This window comes from Pinus tabuliformis, chromosome 3_1 (genome assembly GCF_031772625.1).
Source record: "Pinus tabuliformis cultivar Carrire ecotype Pingquan chromosome 3_1, CPIR1, whole genome shotgun sequence".
Classification (NCBI taxonomy): domain Eukaryota; kingdom Viridiplantae; phylum Streptophyta; class Pinopsida; order Pinales; family Pinaceae; genus Pinus; species Pinus tabuliformis.
Window position 1 is genome coordinate 64,018,337 of NC_142301.1, and position 21,617 is coordinate 64,039,953.

A 21,617-nucleotide genomic window follows, 5' to 3' on the forward strand; every position below is an offset into this window, starting at 1 on the left:
TTTTGATTTCCTTTTCAATCAGAGGAAGGAGCAAAGGATTTATTGGTCTCAGCTTCTACTTGAAAGGGATGGTATCTTTCTCTAGAGGGATTTTATGCTGAATAATCTTTTTATCATAGGTTTTCAGGTCACTATATTCCCAGGCAAACACATCAGCAAATTGCTTCATTAATTTGCAGTATTCAGAATTTTGGTCAGCAGATAGACGAGAAGAAAGATTTATGTATCTAGGCTGACCTGGACTCCCTATGTCATGCTTACAGATTGCAGATTGGTCTTCTTTTTGGATAGCTTTGTAAGGCACATCATTTTGGTCAAACAATCTTTCGAGAGGAATTAAACCCTTAAGAATATGATTACTGGGAAGCTGGACAATGCTATATTTGCCAATTTTATTTCTAAGCTGGGACTGGGGGTTTTCTTCCAAGGCTTCATTTTCTTGGTCAATTTGCATTTCAAAAAATTCATCAATGACTTGCAAGAACCTATTCACTTCATCATCAACATCAAAAACTTTCCAATGCTAGACATTATTAGGCAAAGATGGTCTATATTTCATTTGGACTTCATATACTAGTCTGGGAGGCATGGGAGGGATAAACATGCTAGCAGACACGGCAAGGGAATCAACAAGCTGATTTTTGGCTCTAGGGATGTATGAGATACAAAAATTATCATAAGAATCTTTGAGTCTCCATACCTCATCTCTGTATGCTTTCAGCCTTGGGTGATTTGCTCAAAATGTTATGTTTACTTGCTGAATGATGAGATCAGCATCTCCAAACACCTTTATGTTTCTGATTCCTCTGTCGTTAGCTGCATTGAGGCCCAATAGCAGAGCCTCATGCTCTGCTATATTGTTGGTGACTTGAAAAACCAGCTTGAAAGATAGATGGGTGCTTTCTTATTTTGGAGATATCAGCACCACCCCTGCTCCTGCAGTCTCCCTGGAACATGCCCCATCAAAGAACATCTCCCAAACCTGACTTCCTTTCTCTTCCTTGGCCTGATTTGTTGGTTTCTTGAGCTGCATTGAGGCCTTCTGGGATTCCTCTATTTGGAGGATACATGCTCCAAAATCAGTGTCCACAACATATATGGGATGATTAGTAGGATTCTTCTCATCACTGATGATGTATGCCAAATGTGCTTCCTTGTACAATCTCCTGCTTTCTCCTCCAAAAACTGGGACAGTGGCATATGATAGATCATTCTGTAATGTCCCACCTAGTCTCTTAATCCATCCTCTAGACAACAACATGCCAAACTTAGGAGGGACATCTGCTACCACAATATCCATCATCATACTCTTCATGGGCAACTGAGTTAGCGTAATGGCTAGATCTTTAATCAACCCCAGAAATTTCACCTTTCTTGAATCAAATGAGAATAAATCATGATATGGTCTGGTGATGTCAAGGCCTAACTCTTCCATGATAGCTTTAGGCATCAAATTGTGGCTGGCCCACGTGTCTAGCAGGCAATTGTGGAGGATTTTGTCATGAATGGTTAAGGAGACATAAAATGATGGAGAGTTATTATCAACAGGTTCAATCATGGGGCTAAGCACAACGACAGGATTGTCATCTTGCAAATTGACAGAGTCAATGGAGGCTTGTGTGGTTTCCAGATCAAGAGCTTCAAGGATAGGCTTTCTAAAGACTTCACTCTTTACCAACTCTACCAGAGGCACATATATTTTTAACTTCTAGACTTCTGACTCGAAGCTGAAAGAAGAAGGTAACTTATCAGAACCTCTTACCTCTTGAATAGGTGCTTTGAGGATGACTGGATCAGCTGTTGGCCCTTTTTGTCTGATATTCTGTGACTCTGTCTGGCCAGGACTCTCCTTGACATTGTTTGCTTTTGACCTCAGATTATATCTTTGCTGTTCACCAGTCTGCAAAACAGCCTCTCTGTCCCACTCTTGATTGTTTTGATCCTGCAGTAATGATTCTTCGTATGCAGGCAATGTCAAAAAGGTAGCACTGCCTTTGTATTCCATACAATGAATTTCATCCTCATCTTCAATCTGCTCCTCCTCCATGACTAAATTTTGAAAAGGAGCTTTAAATTTTTGATCTTCATTAGCTTCTTTACCCTTCTGAATTATTTTTAACTATTCATTTGCTCTTCTAAATGGATTGCGATTTCTTGGAGCAAATGTATTTGGGAGCCTTGTCTTTCCTGAGTTCTGCTCAACCTTCATCTTGGATATCTCAGCAGCTAATGACTCTATCATTCTAGTCATTTTATCAAATTTTGGATCGGAAGACGAGGCAGAGGAAGAAGAAGCCTCACCTCTCTACCGCCTTCTATCAGCATGACTTTTAAGCTTTTCTGCAGCCATAATATTTGATTCCACCTCCAGTGCTGCATCTTGCATATCGGCTAGGGTGGCACATCTTTTTTCTCTCAAAAGCAGGCAGAAATCCGAGTCAAAGGCATTAGCATAAGTGAGTTTGGAAGAGGTGGGGGTAGGATTTATCTCAGTTGGTATCTTACTATACATACGGTTAAATATTTTATTAAAATTAGGTAAAGATTTCCCATTCTCCCTCTTTAGGTTTCCAAACTCTGTATGGTAGTAGAGTAGATCCTTTCTACCCCCCCCATTGCTTCAGGAATGCATCATCCAATGCTTCAATGTCTGTTATGGACCTATGGGGTAATTCTCTAAACCACTTCCTAGCCTCACCATCGAGGCTCTAAACAGAAACTCTCATCCACACATCATCTTCACTGATATCTAAGTCATTAGCATAATTGTAGAAAGATTCAAGGTGTTCTTCAGCTGTTACTCCCTCTGTACCAGTGAATTTACGCATATATTTTTGATACTCTCCTGCAGGCATGGCATTCAAAGGAACATGCAAGACCAGGGGTCCATACCTTCCAGCAATAATTATTTCCATCTTCGTAGGTGCTTGCTGTCCTGCCATGACTAGGGTATGTGGAAGGACACTGGTAGATTGAGTAGTTTGAAGCAATGTAATGGATGATAGAGACAACGGAATGTTATGGAATGTATGGGAAGCTTTCTTTGGACTGAGATTCAAAGGGGAACCAAATGGACAAGGAGCTTTATGAATCTCTGTAGGTGTTTCTTCACTAGCAATACTAGGCTCTATATCTTCAAATTGTGTATTCTCAACTAAAAACTCCTCATGCAGAGACATATAAGATTTCTTGGGCTTACCTGACCCCGATGATCCTTTATGCGATGTTTTCTTCGGTTTAACAATCTTCTCAGGGTTAGGCACTGGAACAACTGGTGATTTCTGAGGATTTCTTCGAGTGTGTCTCACGAACTAAGCCAGGACTATGATGCAGAGTCGCCAAAGGTTGGTCTTCCTCCAATGGAGTCGCCAGATAGATGATTACAACCAGAAATGTGCCCAGACCTTGTCTATCATCAAAATTTGGAACTGTGTCGTCTCCCAGGGAAGCTGAGCTTCAATCTACCCTCCCCGGCAGCGGCGCCAATTAATGTTATCACCCTAAGAAACTCTCCTAGGTTGCATCTTGGAGATGCTCGTGAACATTACAAACTCAAAAAAATGTTGGAAATGGATGAATGGAAGGAATGATGCATATTCAAGCTAGATAACCACTTATACTATGCTTAACTTCAGACATGGGTGAACACCCCCAGACTACAAGGCTTTAGACCACCAATTACTCACAGTTTGGGGATTAGGTGAACATGGAGAATACTGACCACACCAGTAGATGCACAAGACCATGTGATGGCCGGCTGCAACTAGTAAAGAGGTCTACAAATCTATTTCCTAATGCACAGATAGGATGACAGCTCTCTGACACTAAGTAAATAGAAACCTGCATAACACATTCAATGATACATACTAGACTTCAACACAGAGGTGGGATGACAGCCCCTCTAATGCTAAATATCAAGAGCACATGAACAAATGCATAACAGGCATAGCCTAGAATATAGTAGAAATGGAAAGTGAGCAATTAACAACAAAAGAAGATTTTATTAGCTGAAAATGAAGACCAGACGCTGCAAGTATCAAAGTAATTACAGTCTCCAGAAGTTGAACCTTACATCAAAATTACAACCATCAACCATCATCCCCTATTATATCCGTGTTCTGGGTATATATAGAGTTTGATTACAAAAATATCCTGCTGTTCTATGCGTGGAGGGGTCATAATGGACCACCAACCACATTGACTATCTAAAATGGGCCTCTGCTATGATCTGCTGCTTCAATGAATGAATTTGACATTCTCTGGTACTCTGTTGTACTCCTCGAGCAGGTGAAGTGTCATAAATGATGGAATTCCTTAACTGCTGAATGTAAGTTTCTTCTTGGGCGTCGTCCTTCTTCCTCTTGGGGTCACAACGCGTTGAATGTAGTAGTTGAAGTAGTAATGCATCAGACACTAATAGATGGCCACTTCTGTCCTTCAGGTGCATGGCATGACCAGGGGTGAGGATTGCATGGCGGGTGGATGATCTCGTTAGGAGAGCAATACTGGCCATTGAATGAAACAGACGGACGACGAAGATCTCTCGGTGGGAGGCGTCGGGAGGAAACAGAGGCACGAATGAGCCGTTGGATCTTGCAGATGGACGGTGGAGATTGATTTGCAGGAGCTATTGGGAAAAATATGATCAAACAATCATGAGCCGTGTTATCACTCAGGTTTTCCCAAAAGTTGTAAGAAAGGGAAAGGAGGCCGAGGTAACCACTAACCAATCTTTTAGATATATAATCTAGCCAATATGTATCCATAGAGGGCTCTCTCTTTATGATTTAGCTTTGTTTTTTAAAGGTATTAGGCTAGTTATGAAGTTCAAGGGTTTTGTTTGAGTTTGGGTGGTGAGATTCAATAGAACAGAGAGGTAAGACAGAGTAGTTCAGTCCATTGGGCTAATGGAGTCAAAGAAGATGGCTTTATGGATTTGGTTTCTTAACAGAGGATGGTTTCACAGAGCAAGGTAGTCAAACATGGAACAAATAAAGACTTGAAACATATGGAATGGGCTCAAATTGGGTGAAGGGCAGTTAAGGATCCTTCAACCTATTTAAAGAGTGAAATTGGATGATTACTAATAAGGAGCAATTAAGGATTCTTTAACAAATAATCAACGTGAAAGAATTAGGAAACAAGAGAAATTAAGATTTCACTGCTTATCCTAATTCTCAAGAAAACATAGAGAACAATAATGACTTGAAAATAGAGTGCAATCAAGCATATTCTAAAATTAAATCTTTTCTTTATCATTCAGATTGTGAAACACAGATAATGTAATAAACTAAGAAAACTTTAAAACACAAGATATAGAGGACTTATTGATCCAGTGGTTGATTCAAGAAATCTGTGACAAGCCCTCTGCTTCAATTCTTCATCCAGTAGGCCATGCAACAGTTGATTCCAACAGCTATTTATTCCAAATAATCAATATTACAGCAAAGTCTAGGAATCCACACACAATACTCCAATTGAGGGGGTATTTATTCAGAAAATTATACAACAAATATCTCATAACAGAGTGAGATAATATCTAGGATGACTAAAAATAGTTTCACAAGTAAATAGAAACAACTAGCCTTGAAAATAGGGAAAAGATAAAATGATGTTGTGTTGGTCCTGTTTTTGTTGAATGTGCTAGAGGCAGGCCTTATAATTCGGCTGGCAGCTGTCTCCTTCGGTAACTATGTGTTGGCTGTCCTGTTCTTACTGATACTCTTTAACTGCTTTGATACTCTTCAACTTGTTTTGACTGCTGTTCATCGCTGTCTGGCGAAGTGCTCAATTTGGTGAACAGCTCCATCTGGTAGAATTTTCAGCCGAGAACAGAAAATTGCAGGGTTTCATGGTAAACTGGGTAAATAACTGCGTAAAAGAAGAAAACCGTACAAATGCAGGTCGAATGGCAGGTTGCGGAGCTCATCGCTGTAGTCTTTCTGGTCAGGTGGCGGTTTGAGATTGAACTACTGGCCTTGGTCGTTGTTCTGTATGAGAGCTCGGGGCACAGGGTATAACAATGAAAAACCTGTTTTTCCCGTTTATTTCAACAAAATGAAGGTTGGTGGGGTTTTTTTGCATTTAATTGGGTGGATGACGTCAGTGGGCGGATGACGTCAGCGGATAACGTCAGAGGCTGACGTGGTGGATGACGTCAGAGGATGATGTCAGCGGACCAGACCTGACATCAACGGAAGGTGGTAAGTGCTTTGATCACATCGCTTTTGGGGCTGGTTGGTTTTGGATGGAGGGCAAGCGAGCATGCTGAACGGGCGACACGTGTCAGAGGTACGGTAAAAAACCGCCAGGCGATCGAGAGTTAACGCGCGGTCGTGAGAGGGGCCGTGATATCGTTTTCAGCCGTGGGATGAGTAGGGAATGATCGGACGGCTGACGTGCTTTAGAGATGGCAGGGAGTTATGCTGCGGGGCTGACACAATAAACAACGTTTTAATTATTTCGGGCACAATTCTATTGGTCGGGGTAATGGTTAGGGACGGTTATTAATTAACCCGGACGGTTAATTAACTCCAAGGTTGCACGGGTAGGGTTCTTAATAAACTTCAAATAAATTTATCAATCCCTGTTAATATGCATTTAATTGTATTTATGGTTATAGTTAACCGGGGCGGGGATACATAAACTATCAGGGTTTTATTAATATATTTACATAATACGGGATGGGTAATTTTTTTTGGGATTTATATAATAAAAGTTAGAGTTAATATGAAAATGAATCGAAATGAAAAGCACCAAGTTTTATGTTAAAAATTCTTACATTAAAACTTAGGTTAAAGGGAAAAAGGGGCTTATATGAGAAATGCTTTCCATTTTCCTAAGCAAAATAGGGTTTTAGTTAAGCAATCTTTATGAAATGGAATGAATGGTTTATGAGTGATATTAAGAACAGATCTTAATATTTTAGGGGGAATTAGTGAATGATTAGGGAAAAGTATGAAGGGGAGTTTAGTTATGTAACCTTGCCTCGCTTGAGCTGCATCAAGTATAGTGTCCGCCATTGCACTAGTGATAGAGATAAAGATTAAAGCATTTAGAGACATAATCTATCACAAGTATCATTCTGCAACACCATTTACCTACCCTGCCTACTTTGGCCTAGCATTTTTTTCTTCTTTATTCGGGTGCACTTAGACTGGCAAACCCTTTTCAACTTTCCTTTTCTTTTCATGGTAAGCCTACCTAAGTCTGCACTTATTACATCCAAGGGCTCAGATTTAACTGTTGAGCTCCTTTTTATTTACTCTACCTATCTACTTATCTGCCAAGATTAAACAGTTTGGTTAGATTTTATTCTCTATCTCTAAAACATGAAATTCAAATATGAACTAGCCAAGATTAAGCTGTTTGGCCATTCATCAATTGTGGCATAAATTAACAAGTTGCACACAATGCTTATTACAGAAAATAAAAAGTAGTGGCATTTTGGACTTGCACACTTTCCTGGTCTATTTTTGTTTGGGGTTCATTTCTTTCACTTTTTTTTTTGACCATTTTATTCTTTTTTTTACCCTTTGATTTTTCTTTTAGGGCATACCCTCTTTACATTTTTTACATTTTTTGATTTTTTTGATTTTTTGATAATATGGAAAACCTTTGCAACAAGGAAAGGGATGAGCATATTACAGAGCTTACCAAGTCAATCATGAAATATGACACCTATTGGTATAGGAGTATAACAGTGGCTCCACTTGGGGATGGCTTTTCCTGGTGGAAATTGAAGAACAGGAAGTCAGATGGCCTTTTGAATAACTTAGACTATGCTCTGAAATTTCCTTTTGCTAGTTTCTTTATTGTATATATGACAGCACACTTGTGAAGCTTAGGCCTTTCTCTTCGGGTTTCAATTGCAGCAAGTTACTATCCAATCCAAACTGTGACATTATTAAGGATATAGTATGTACATGTTAGAGTCAGAATACATTAAAAAACTGGATCAAAGTAATATTTCAGCATTCGACCATTCACTGGTCCTTCTTTTGTTTCTGTACCATCCAGGCTCTTCAGAAAGTAAGTATTGTTCCCTTGCAATGCCTGGATGATAAATGGACCTTTCTATAGGAAGTCAAACTTCCCATGTTTTCCTTTGCCTTCTCTCCTGGAATCCCATCTTAGAACTTTGTCTCCAAGGTAGAAGTCTTCTGCTTTGGTCCTTTTATCAAATATTTTCTTGAGTTTTTCTTGTAACACTTGGGATCTTTGGTGCACTTCCTCTCTGGTCTGCTGCAAATGGATGGTCTGATTTATTCTCCTTTGAATGTCATTGGGTTCCACCTGAGCTTCTTGCAGTAATTTCATTACAGGAACTCCTAAAGATGAAGGAAATACAGCCTCCATGCCATAAACTAACTCATAAGGGCTAGTTCCAATAGATCTCTTTGTAGTAAGTCTGTCTGCCCATAGTGCATTTATAAGCTTCTTGTGCCAGTTTTTCTTGTTCTCTTCCAATAATTTCTTAATAATATTAATCAAGATTTTATTGGAAGACTCAGCTAGACCATTACCTTGAGGGTAATAGGCTGTGGAATGGCCTAAAGTGATATGGTATTTGTTACAGAAATTTATCATTTTCTTGGACTTGAAGGCAGCAGCATTATCAGTTATGATCTTTTCAGGACAACCAAATCTAGACAATATGTTGGTTTCTAAGAATCCTATAATCACTGTATCATTGGCTTGTCTATAAGGAATGGCTTCTATCCATTTGGTGAAATACTCTGTGGCAGTGAGGATCCATTTATGTTGGCCAGAAGAGGGAGGGTGTATTTCTCCAATGAAGTCCAAACCCCATTGTTGAAAGGGCTTTTCAGTGGAAATTGGTCTCAAGGGTAAGGGTAACAGTTTCCTTTTGCCTTCAAAAATTTGGCATTTGTGGCAAGCAGTGACAAACTTCTTTACATCAACGAACAAGGTTGGCCAGTAAAATCCAGCCCTTAGGATTTTGTCTGCAGTTGATTTCCAGTAAAGGTGTCCACCGCAGTCCCCTGCATGAAATTCTTTGAGAACCTTGTCAGCTTCTTCTTTTATTAAACAATTCAATAGAATACCTTCATGATTTTTCCAAAAGAAAACATTATCTAAAATACAGAATTTTGAAGCTTTCATCTTTGAAAACCTTTTCTTTGTTCTGGATAACCCTGGAGGAGCTTGCAGGTTTAATAATACATGAGTTATATCAGCATACCAAGGTGATTCTAAGAAGGCTTGGCTGATTTGTGGAGTCGCCATCTCCTGTTCATTATCCAGTTCATTAATATCCAGGGCTTGAAAGTTTGTTTCAGTCATGAGTTTAGCCAATCCCTGTCCTTTTATAAGCTTTGTAGGTTTTATTTCAATATCATACTCCAATATATTAGCTATCCATTTACCTCGTTTGCCTTCAATTTCATCCTGAGTCAGGATGTCTTTGACAACAACATTTGGTACATAAGCTATTACATGGGAGTACAATATATAGAATCTGAAGTCTTTAATAGCTTTCACAAGTGAAAAATCCCATTTTTCCATGATTTTGTAATTTATAGGTGCATCTCTAAGTGCTTTACTGAAAAAGGCTATGGGTTTTTCACATCCTTGATCATCTTTTTGCAGTAAAACAACTGCTATAGTGTGTTCTGATGCAAATGAAAAAATTATGAAGTCTCTATCAAACTTTGGACTTGTAAGGACTGGTGTTCTGGTCAAAGCCATTTTAATTTTTTCAAATGCTTGTTTGGCTTCTACTGTCCATTTAACCTTTGAATCCTTTTTTAACATATTGTTCAGCAATCTACTTAATTCAGCCAAATTAGATATGAATCTTCTTAAAAAGTTAATCTTTCCTAGGAAAGCTTGAAGTTCTTTGACATTTCTGGGGTGGGGTATTTGCAGAATAGCTTCTATTCTAGCAGGATCAATTCTGATGCCATCTTTGGAGATGATATGGCCTAACTGTTTGCCTTCTTCTAGACCAAACAAAGTTTTTTTAGGATTTAATGAAATACCATACTTTCTGCATTTTAAAAACACTTGTTTGAGATGATCTTAATGTTGCTTGTCTGATTTGGAAAATACAGTCAGGTCATCTAGATATATAACCAGAAAATCATGAATTTCTTTTGCAAAAGCTATGTCCATTGCTCGTTGAAAGGTTGCCCCTGCATTCTTAAGTCCGAATGGAATTTTAACATATTTGAATGTACCCCATGGTGTTGTAAATGCAGTCTTTTCTTGGTCATCAGGATGAATCAGAATTTGATTATAACCTGAAAACTCATCCAAAAGTGAAATCCTAGAAGCACCTACTACCCTTTGTAAAATATGATCCATCTTAGGTAAAGGGTAATTTTCTTTCAAAGAAACCTTGTTTACATTTCTTAAGTCAACACATAATCTGATTTCTCCTGTTTTCTTCCTTGTAGGCACTAAATTAGACACCCACTCTGAAAATATGATTGGAGCAATTATCCCTGCATCATGCATTCGTTTGATTTCTTTTTCAATTAAAGGAAGCAATGTAGGGTTAATTCTTCTGAGATTTTGTTTGAATGGTTTTTTATTTTCCTTGAGGGGTATTGTATGTTGAATTACAAAGGTGTCATAATATTTTAGGTCTTCATAGCTCCAGGCAAAAACATCCTAGAATTCTTTGATTAGTTCAACATACTTAAGTTTTTGATCAGGGGGCAAAGATTTGGATAATTTTACCATTTTTGGATTTTCTTCAGTTCCTATGTTGTAGTCTTCAATGTCTACTTTTAAAGGTTCCATATTGGGTTTCTTTGGAATATCGTTGAAATCAAAGAGATCTTCCAAAGGAGTTAATCCTTTGGGCAAATGATTGTCTTTCAAATTGATAACTTCAGATTCTCCTTCAATAATCTCATCAACATCTATTTCTTTAAGATCCTATATTTCCTTTTTGGTAAATTTCGTTGGATGAAGCATTTGAGTTGCATTTTTTGCTGAAATGTATGTTTCTATCTGATTTGTTGGATCAAACTCACTAACTATATCTACATCTATGTTAGTGCTAGAAAATTCTTCTTCTAGGGTTAAAAAATTGTTGATTTGATTATCACTGTCAAACACTTGCCAGTTTTTTACATTGTTAGGTATGGTTGGCCCGTGTCTAATCTCTGCTGTGAATTGATGATTTGGTTCAAATGGTAATTTATAGGTGCTAGCAAACGTTGCCAGGCTATGAGCTTGCAAGTTATGTTTTCTCGGGATTTTGGCAAGCTGAGTTTCTAGAAATGTATTGAGGATCTCTATAGTTGTTCCTCTGTACTCTCTTAATCTAGGATCATTTGTTAAGAACTTCCCTTTTATCTGTTGAATGATTAAATCAGAATCTCCCAGGACTGACACTCTAGTTGATCCCAATTTCTTGACCAGTTTAAGACCTAGTAATAGAGCTTCATATTCAGCCATATTATTAGTGCACCTAAAGTTTAATCTATAGGCATGGCCTTCAGCATGATTGTTTTCAAGATTGTGCACCCAGAATCCTGCTCTTGCTCCTAATTTGTTCGTAGAACCATCAAATTCTAAGTACCAAATGATTTCATGTTCATAATTAGTATCTGGAGTTTCAGGGATCTGTTTAATAGGGAGATTTGGTTTTTCAGTTTCTTCTGGTTTATCTGATGTTTCATGATTTTCAGAAATTTCTTGGATTCAGACACTAGACTTTTCATTTGCAATTTTTTTTGTTTCATCTGCTAAAACTTTTATTTCATGTGGGGGATCAATTTCAGCATTGTAAAGGATAAAAGAATCCATATCTGAATGTACTGAGCAGATAGGAAAATTTTGAGGTTTCTCTTGACTACTTACTACATACTTCATTAAGGTTTCTCTGTATAGTTTCTTGGGTTGACCAAACACTGAAATAGTAGCGTAAGACATGTCTAACTGTAGAGATCCTTGAATCTTTGCACCCCAAGATCTAGACAATAACATGCCATACTTTGGTGGAATATCAGCTACTACTATGTCCATTAAGATGGTTTTGGCAGGATATTGGACTAGTGACACACATAAGTCTTTGATTAAACCCCTGACCTGACTTGAATCAAAAGAGAAAAGGTCTTTATATGGCCTGGTGATGTCAAGGTCTAGTCTCTCCATTACAGATTTAGGCATTAAGTTATGAGAAGCACCAGAATCAAACATGGCATTATGAAGTATTTTATCATGTATGTTTAAACTTACATAGAAAGGAGGAACTTCTCCATCTATTGTTTTTCCATTTACTCCAGGGCCAAATATCAATTCAGGCTGGTCATCAAAAACATTTACTGAATCTTCGTTCACAGAAATTTTGAGTGATCTGCTGATTTGACTTTTGTAGACATCATGTCTAGCTAATTCTGATAATGGAACAACTATCTTTAGTTTGCCTACTTCTGTCTCAAGATTGAAAGGTTTTTCGGTCTGAGTTCTTGTATTTCAGACAGCTGGATTTTCTTCATTTCTCTCCTCTTTAGGAGTGGGATTATGGGCTGAAGTTGTTTCCAAATCAAGTTCTAGAGGCTCTCCTACTTTTCCTTTAGAAGGAATAGAAGTGGAAGGTTGTCTGTTTTTTGGTTGATTATCTGATACATCTTCAACAATTAGGTTATTATGGTTAGGATCTGTTCTAAAAAGAATATGTACAAGGGGGGCACCGATCTTACCTTTTTTAGGCTACTTGGTATCTTTCTGTTTACTGGTTTCAGGGACATCTATTCTTCTTCTCCGCAGATTTTATTGTTTGTGGACTTCATAAATGGCTGTATCATATCCCTCCCTAAAGTCAAACGATTCACCTGACTGAGTTTGGAATTGTTTAAGAATTTGAGCTTCTTGATCCTCTTGGGTCAAGAAAACTTGTTGTTCATTGTTGAGTCCCATCAAATTAATTTGAGTGTCTTCTATTGGTTCATCAGAAGTTGAGGCTTCAGCATATTTTTCTTAAAATGGGGGCCTAATATTTTGGTCAGGCCCTGTCTTTCCAGTGTTAGGATTTTGGTTCTTCCTGAAATTTGGATTTCTCCCAGTGTTGCTTGGTTGACCATCCCAAGGGGATTTTCTCTCAATTGTTTCTACTCTATCTCTAAGTCTATCCATTCCTTTAATAATAACATCTAATTTTTGTTCAAAGGCAGAAGGTTCTTCTTTGAAAGGTGTCCTCCTTTAAGTTCTGGCTCTAGATCGTTTAGATGTCAAGTTGGCATCAATGCTGACAGCTATAATTTGCATCTCTTCTAAGTTTCGAGGAGCTCTTTCCCTAAGTTGGTATGCCATATCAGAATCAAATGCATCAGGGAATTTGATCAAGGCCAAATCTGGAGGAGGTCTGAGATTTTGAGGAATAGCATTGTAGACATTATTGAATCTGGTACAGTAATCTTGGACAGTTTCTTGTGTGCCTCTTCTTAGGTTTTCATACTCTGATAAAATGTGGAGAGGATCTTTCTTCTTTTCCCATCTATTCAAGAAGGTTTGATAAAGAGCTTGTGGGTCATTGATACTGTTTGCAGGGAGGGCTCTAAACCATGTTCTAACATCTCCAGTCAAACTTTGAACAAATACTTTCATTCTAACATCATCAGCATCAACCTCATATATTTCAAAATAGTCAGTCATTTTCTTGGTATGTTGTTGAGATGTGTAAGTGATAGTACCTTCAAAAGAAGTGATTTTACTTTGATAGTCTTGGGGCATAGCCCCTGGATTGGCAGGTAAGTGCAGGGGAGTATATCGGTTTGCCCTGATTATAGAAATAGATGTGACAACTGGAGGAGAAGGGATAACAATGGGAATGTGTGTTGTGGATGGAGAAGTGGAAAGGGTGGCTGATGGTGAACTTGGAGAAGCTATAGTAATCATAGAAAGGTTTGGTGTTCCTTCAGAGGTAAGCTCAGATTGAATGGAGTTCTGCAAATGTTTGTCAAGGTGTGAAGTAACAACTTCAATCTCCAAATTTTCAATGAATATTGGATCTTGAACTGTGTGGGTTAACCCAGATTCTGAAAAGGTCACAAATAAGGAGTTTTCAAAATACTCATCAAAAAGCTCGTCCTCAAGGTAGATCCACTTCACAGGACAGGATCTTGATCTGTATAGAGGCCGAGAACTAGTAGAATTTTCTTGGCTCTCTTGTCTTCTGGGAATCCTAGGAATCAGATTAGGATTTTCAAACACAGGTGGGGGATTTGGATCCGGATTCCATTTGGTGTAATGGATCCTTTCTGAAGCCAGGTTTCTAGGTGTGTTTTTGGTTTTTTCTTGAAATAGATTTGACAATACAACTTTAACAGTCTCTTTAAGAGGTTTTAGATGTGGGAGTTTTGAACTTTCTTAAAGAATTATTTGAAAAGAGGAACCGATAAAGTATTTGAAACCAACTGTCCAATCTATAAGCTAGACCGGAGATAGACTGAAGTAGCATTCATTTACTTCTGCAATTGCAAAGAAAAAGTATTTCAAAGGCTACCTGGCTAACTTCAGGCTTTGTCTGTAGCTTATACAGAAAACAGTAGTAACAAACAAATTATTCAATTCCCCAGTGGAGTCGCCATTGATGTTATCACTCAGGTTTTCCCAAAAGTTGTAAGAAAGGGAAAGGAGGCCGAGGTAACCACTGACCAATCTTTTAGATACAAAATCTAGCCAATCTGTATCCAGAGAGGGCTCTCTCTTTATGATTTAGCTTGTTTTTTAAAGGTATTAGGCTAGTTATGAAGTTCAAGGGTTTTGTTTGAGTTTGGGTGGTGAGATTCAATAGAACGGAGAGGTAAGACAGATTAGTTCAGTCCATTGGGCTAATGGAGTCAAAGAAGATGGATTTCTGGATTTGGTTTCTTAACAGAAGATGGTTTCACAGAGCAAGGTAGTCAAACAGGGAACAAATAAAGACTTGAAACATATGGAATGGGCTCAAATAGGGTGAAGGGCAGTTAAGGATCCTTCAACCTATTTAAAGAGGGAAATTGGATGATTACTGATAAGGAGCAGTTAAGTATTCTTTAACAAATAATCAACGTGAAAGAATTAGGAAACAGGAGCAATTAAGATTTCACTGCTTATCCTAATTCTGAAGAAAACATAGAGAACAATAATGACTTGAAAACAGAGTGCAATCAAGCATATTCTGAAATTAAATCTTTTCTTTATCATTCAGATTGTGAAACATAGATGATGTAATAAACTAAGAAAACTTTAAAACACAAGATATAGAGGACTTATTGATCCAGTGGTTGATTCAAGAAGTCTGTGACAAGTCCTCTGCTTCAATTCTTCATCCAGTAGGCCATGCAACAGTTGATTCCAACAACTCTTTATTCCAAATAATCAATATTACAGCAAAGTCTAGGAATCCACACACAACACTCCAATTGAGGGGGTATTTATTCAGAAAATTTTACGACAAGTATCTCATAACAGAGTGTGATAATATCTAGGATGACTAAAAATAGCTTCACAATTAAATAGAAACTGCTAGCCTTGAAAATAGGGAAAAGATAAACTGATGTTGTGCTGGTCCTGTTTTTGTTGAATGTGCTGGAGGCAGGCCTATAATTTGGCTGGCAGCTGTCTTCTTCGGTAACTCTGTGTTGGCTGCCCTGTTCTTACTGATACTCTTTAACTGCTCTGATACTCTTCGACCTGTTTTGACCCCTGTTCATCGCTGTCTAGTGAATTGCTCAATCTGGTGAACAGCTCCATCTGGTAGAATTTTCAGCCGAGAACCGAAAATTGCAGGGTTTCATGGTAAACTGGGTAAATACCTACGTAAAAGAAGAAAACCGTACAAATGCAGGTCGAATGGCAGGCTGCAGAGCTCGTTGCTGTAGTCTTTCTGGTCAGGTGGCGGTTTGAGACTGAACTGCTGGCCTTGGTCGTTGTTCTGTATGAGAGCTCGGGGCACAGGGTATAACAATGAAAAACCTGTTTTGCCCATTTATTTCAACAAAACGAAGGTTGGCGGGGTTTTTTGCATTTAATTGGGTGGACAAAGTCAGTGGATGACGTGGTGGATGACGTCACGTCAGCGGAAGGCAGTAAGCGGTTTGATCACACCGCTTTTGGGGATGGGTGGTTTTGGATGGAGGGTGAGCGAGCACGCTGAACGGGCGACGCGTGGCAGAGGTACGACGAAAAATCGCTAGGCGATCACGAGTTAACGCACGGTTGTGAGGGGGGTCGCGATATCGTTTTTGGCCATTGGATGAGCGGGGAATGATCAGATGGCTGACGGGCTTTGGAGATGGTGAAGAGTTATGCTGCGGGGCCAACACAATAAACAACGTTTGAATTATTTCGGGCGCAATTCTATTGGTCGAGGTAATGGTTAGGGATGGTTATTAATTAACCTGGACGGTTAATTAACTCCAAGGTTGTGCGGGGAGGGCTCTTAATAAACTTCAAATAAATTTATCAATCCCTGTTAATCTGCGTTTAATTGTGTTTACGGTTATAGTTAACCGGGGCGGGCATACATAAACTATCGGGGTTTTATTAATATATTTACATAATACGGGATGGGTAATATTTTTTGGGATTTATATAATAAAAGTTAGAGTTAATATGAAAATGAATTGAAATGAAAAGCGCCAAGTTTTATGTTAAAAATTCTTACATTAAAACTTAGGCTAAAGGGAAAAAGGGGTTTATATGAGAAACGCTTGCCATTTTCCTAAGTAAAATAGGGTTTTACTTAAGCAATCTTTATGAAATGGAATGAGTGGTTTATGAGTGATATTAAGAACAGATCTTAATATTTTAGGGGGAATTAGTGAATGATTAGGGAAAAGTACGAAGGGGAGTTTAACTATGTAACCTTGCCTCTCTTGAGCTGCATCAAGTATAATGTCCGCCATTGCACTAGTGATAGTGATAAAGATTAACGCATTTAGAGACATAATCTATCATAAGTATCATTCTGCAACACCATCTACCTACCTTGCCTAATTTGGCATAGCATTTTTTCTTCTTTATTCGGGTGCACTTAGATTGACAAACCCTTTTCAACTTTCCTTTTCTTTTCATGGTAAGCCTACCTAAGTCTGCACTTATTACATCCAAGGGCTTAGATTTAATTGTTGAGCTCCTTTTTATTTACTCTACCTATCTACTTATCTGCCAAGAATAAACAATTTGGTCAGATTTTATTCTCTATCTCTAAAACAGGAAATTCAAATATGAACTAGCCAAGGTTAATCTGTTTGGCCATTCATCAATTGTGGCATAAATTAACAAGCTGCACATAATGCTTATTACAAAAAATAAAAAGTAGTGGAATTTTGGACTTGCACACTTTCCTGGTCTATTTTTGTTTGGGTTTCATTTCTTTCAATTTTTTTTTTTTTATCATTTTATTCTTTTTTTTACCCTTTTATTTTTGTTTTAGGGCATACCCTCTTTACATTTTTTGATTTTTTGATAATATGGAAAACCTTTGCAACAAGGAAAGGGATGAACATATTACAAAGCTCATCAAGTTAATCATGAAATATAACACCTATTGGTATAGGAGTATAACAAGCCGTTGGATCTCGGGCGGACAGATCCAATGGCTATCGGGCGGATAAGACGTGTGGGGTTTTAACGAGCGGGAACAGTGGTTTTGAGAGTCGGGCAGTATTGATCGCACCGCTAATGGGAGGAAAGCGGTAATCATATGCGGGGTAGCGATTCCACTCAAGAGAATACGCGTGGCAGATGGGACCGGCGGAAAATTGCTTTATCGCACATTAAAACACGTGTGGTTCGCGGGCGTGAGAGGAGCGAATAACGTCGGATCACACGGCAGGAACGATCGGACGGTGGAAGGTGTAAACATGTTATCGAGCGGGGAAAGTGGCGGAGACCGTTAGATCGCTGAAGGAATAGATCAAACGGTGCGGGTTATACGGTGAGGAACAATTGGAGTAGGCGTGCGGTCAGGTGGTGGTGCCATGTGACTTTGGACTTAGCGTTTCGGAGCTTGAGGAAATAGAGGCGTATGTCGAGTTTTGGAGGAGAATCAGAGATGGCAGGGGCTATGAGAGTGTGAGTAGAGTGAGAGGAATGAGGAGGATGACCGATATGGATTTTCTTCTTACAGCAGTAACACGACTAGGCCTGCATCCGACTCTTGAAATGTCCACGCATGTAGTAGAGCTAACAAACACGGTAGATGAAGACTCCATAAACACCTCAGAAAAATGGAGTTGCAGAAAGAATGAACAAGACGTTGATGGAAAAGGCAAGAAGCATGCTCACTGGTTCCGGGTTGGGACAATAATTCTGGGCAGAGGTGGTGGAGACTGCATGTTACCTGGTAAATAGATCACTTTCATCAGTGTTGGAGGATAAGACTCCAGATGAGGTATGGATTGGTAGGAAACCCTCTCTTTCACATCTGAGGGCATTTGGCTGTGATGCATATGTACATGTTCCAAAGGTGAAAAGAACCAAGTTGGATAGTAAATCTAAAAGGTGCATCTTTATGGGGTATAAGGATGGTTTAAAAGGTCACAAGCTTTGGAACCCAGAAACAAGGAAGGTTGTGTAAAACTGAGATGTGGTATTAAGAGAGGTGAAAGATGTTATTAAACATGAAACCATACCAAAGGAACATGAGAATATAGAGTTTGAACTAAAGGAGGAAGAATCAAACTCTACAACAAAACATGAATCAAAAGGTGAAGAACCACAAACTCCAGTTGTGAGAAGATTAGTTTGAGAAAGAAGGCAACCAAAAAGGTACAGTCCATCTGCTTTTTGTTCAAATTTTGCTTTATCTATTACTGATGGTGATCCCAAAACTGTCACGGAGGAAGTAGATTAAGAGGATTGAAAACTCTGGAAAGAGGCCATGGTTGTTGAAATGGCATCTTTGGACAAAAATGAGGCTTGGGATCTGGTGGAGTTACCGACCGGAAGGAAATACATTGGAAGAAAATGGGTGTTTAAGAAGAATATGAATGCAGAAGTCAAGATGGAGAGATAAAAATATCGATTGGTAGGAAAAGGTTATTCCCGTGTCAGGAATTGATTTTGGTGATATTTTTCTACTGTTGCCAAGGTAGCTTCTATTAGATTAGTTTTATCTATTGTTTCTACTTTTGATTTTGAGGTAGAACAGATGGATATGAAGAAAACATTTCTTCATAGGGATCTGGAAAAAGAGATCTACATGTAGCAACCTGAAGGATTTGCGGTGAAGGGTAAGAAAGAACCGGTATTCAAGCTAAAAAAGTCTTTGTATGGGTCAAAAATTTCACCAAGGATGCGGTATCAGAAATTTGATACATATATACGGGGACTTGGCTTCACCAGAAGCAAAGCAGATCACTGTATGTATTTTAAATTAATTGGTGACTGTGTTACTTATTTGTCTTGTATGTTGATGATATGTTGTAGATTGGAAATAACAAAGAAATTATCTAATATTTGAAGACCCAATTGTCCTCCAATTTCAACATGAAGGATCTTGATGTTGCAAACTATATTTTGGGCATGGAAATTAAATGAGATTGGGAAAAGAGGAAGCTCTATTGCAGAGGTTTAATATGCAGGATAGTAAACTAGTGAAGGTTCCTATTCCTATAGGTGTAAAGTTATTTGCTGAAGAATGTCCCAAGGCACAAGAAGAGGAAGAGGACATGTCCCGTGTTTCATATGCAAGTGTAGTCAGTAGCCTGATGTATGCAATGGCTTGTACTAGACTAGACATTGCACATGTAGTGGGAGTATTGATCAAGTTTATGTCAAAACCAGGGAAGGAGAATTGGACAATAGTGAAGCAGGTTTTCAGGTATTTGTGTGGCACTAGTGATTATAGTCTATGCTACCAAGGAAGACCAGGATTGGATAGAGTTTTCGAAATCCATGGCTTTGTTGATGTAGATCGGGCTGAAGATCTAGATCATAGAAGATCTACAAGTGGGTATGTGTTTAAACTATTTGGAGGAGCAGTCTATTGGATGAGAAAAACATAGTTTGTAGTGGATCTTTCAACTACAGAGGTTGAATACATGGCAACCACTCATGCAAGCAAGGAAGCAGTTTGGTTGTAGAGATTGGGGTTGGTACAATGAGCTATAAGGATAGACTATGATAGCCAAAGTGAAATTTCTTGGCAAAGAACCTTGCTTATCATTCAAAGACAAAGCACATTGATGTTCAGTATCACTTTGTGAGGGATATGGTTGAGGATAAAAAGGTGTTGCTAGTAAACGTGGACACTTTGAAAAATGTTGTAGATGCATTGACGAAGTTTGTGAGCACTAAGAAGTTTTCTTGGTGTAGAGAAATAATGGGCATTGCAGGTTTGGACCAATGACTAAGCTCTCTTGTGACCCCCTGTGTGGAAAAGAAAACAACAAGTGGGAGAATTTTGGGTGTGTGTTATATTCTTTCCATGACTAGTCGCATGAGCAGGTGGGCGGAAAGCCCCCTTTGTTTGTTGCACTGGGTGCAACAGGGGGATTTCAGGGGGGTGGTAGTTCCCTTGCACGAGGTCAGGGGAAGAGCCCCGAGATTTTTTTTTTAGACCCTATATTAGGTGGGTGGACCTACCTATGGTTTTGTGCATGGGTTTTGCACATGGTTTTGGGTATGATGGTTTCTTTCCCATGGTATTTTGTAGATCCGGTCAAGGGAACTAAAATTGTGTTCTAATCCATGGTTAATGGATTGGGGTTTATGAATGCTTCAACATGTATGTATATGTATTGTAACATTGAAAGGAACATAATGAAAAATCAATCTAGTAGTCCCAGTTTTGGGATCCAGGGGAAAATCTCTGTGTATATCTGTTTTATGTTTTATGTTCTCTCAATTGTTTATTTTTTATTTTTATAGTTCGTATGTAGGTACTTTCTGTACAGGGTTAATATATACAAGTGGGCCCCAAGACATCCAATCTAGATCTTGGTCTGCCTTGTATTCTTTGTTGGCTTTCCCTTCTTCTTCAGAATCTGATTGGTCTTCTTCTTCTTCTTCCTCTTCTTCTCTACCCAACCTGTAGAAAGTATCGTCTCAGAGAACTACATTATCACCGTCACCATCGTCAAAGGTTGGAGGATGTTTTTTTTTTTTTTTTTCTGTATTTTCTTTAGAGTGTTAGAGTCGGTCTTGATATCCCTCCGTCAGCGATCAAACTCTTTTTGCATTTCATTTTTAGGTGTCTTGCTCGATTCACTCAGTTGCATTCTGCTAGGGACATGCCATTATCTGACGGAAGGGCCTTGTTACTCATTCCCCTCATGCCTTATCCTGCTGGTTTAGGTCTGTTTGTTGAATCAATTTTAAGGTCATTTACAGTCCTGTTTGATGACTAGGTCAGCAAAGAGTTATTTTAGTTCCAATAATTCCAGCAGGCCAGAGGGAGGTTCAAAATATGTTTTCATTTCGAAAATTTCATTGTCATATTGATTGATCATGAATTTTCTTCAAAACCCCGTTTTGAAGAAAAAATCGTCTTTTCGCCTTTTGAAGTAATTGTCATGTATATTTGCAAGGTTTTCAAATGCAGCCTCTGCTCATTTTTTGTCGAAATTTGATGCCACCACTCCTGCAAAAGTTGACAAGATTCATCATCAGCTCAAAAATTAGTGGGAAAACCCTTTTGAAGCGCAAAA